The sequence below is a fragment of the Artemia sp. Qi Xiang Cuo genome, chromosome 15 (genome assembly GCF_049724085.1).
Source record: "Artemia sp. Qi Xiang Cuo chromosome 15, ASM4972408v1, whole genome shotgun sequence".
Lineage (NCBI taxonomy): Eukaryota > Metazoa > Arthropoda > Branchiopoda > Anostraca > Artemiidae > Artemia > Artemia sp. Qi Xiang Cuo.
Window position 1 is genome coordinate 62534103 of NC_142808.1, and position 875 is coordinate 62534977.

Consider the following 875-nt stretch of genomic DNA (forward strand, 5'->3'; position numbering starts at 1 on the left):
CATTGACGCGACCACATATGTTAGTTGCAAAATCGTAGCATTGAAATGCCAGTTTTTCTACATTGATACGAGCCTTTCATAAAACCCGTAGAATTGCTTCTGCTATATCGGCTCCTTTCTTTGACTCAGAATCTACAATGACAAGTAAACGATCTTTAGCGGATCCCTCTCTATCAATGTAGGCCTACCGTACACCTACAGCTAACAACTTCATGGCTGGCAGGGAGTGTTTCGTCTTCGAAGATGCCAAAGAAGTCAGCTTCATTAACTTCTGCTACGATTTTTTCAACTAGCTCTGTTCAAACAATCGCAATTAATTTATTTTGGCCATTACCCGATAATTAGCAGGTGACATGTGACTTCGTCTGGTTTTTCATTCAATGGTCCATTTCGATGTTGTGTCTTGGCTGAAGATTGGCTAGCTCAACGTGAATTTCCCGTCAAGATTCTTCCCACGAAATGCCAGCCCTTGTTTACCTAGAGTGGTAAACTTTCTATTTCATTACTTTCTCCTTATTAACTAAGCTTGGCAATAATCTATCTCTATAAAACAAGTAATACCACTTACATAAGCTTTGTGGTCATTTGATTGGAAGTGAGTAACGAACATTTCAGCCTTGGCACCCTAGCTTCACATTTTGTGCCGGCTTCTAGTTCATGTTATAAATGAAAATCTATGTTTCTGTATTCGCGGCCAGGTCTAGTTGGAAACAACGAATAGGCAAAGAAGTAGGCTAAATCTTACTTGACATTATACTCTTCTAATGGGGAGGGGTTTCAAAACGACTAATTCTTATATCTTTTTTTGAGATTTCCCAATGGAGAATTTCCGATTAATTTACTTAATTGGAAATTTAGTTAAGCTCTTGGTTAGC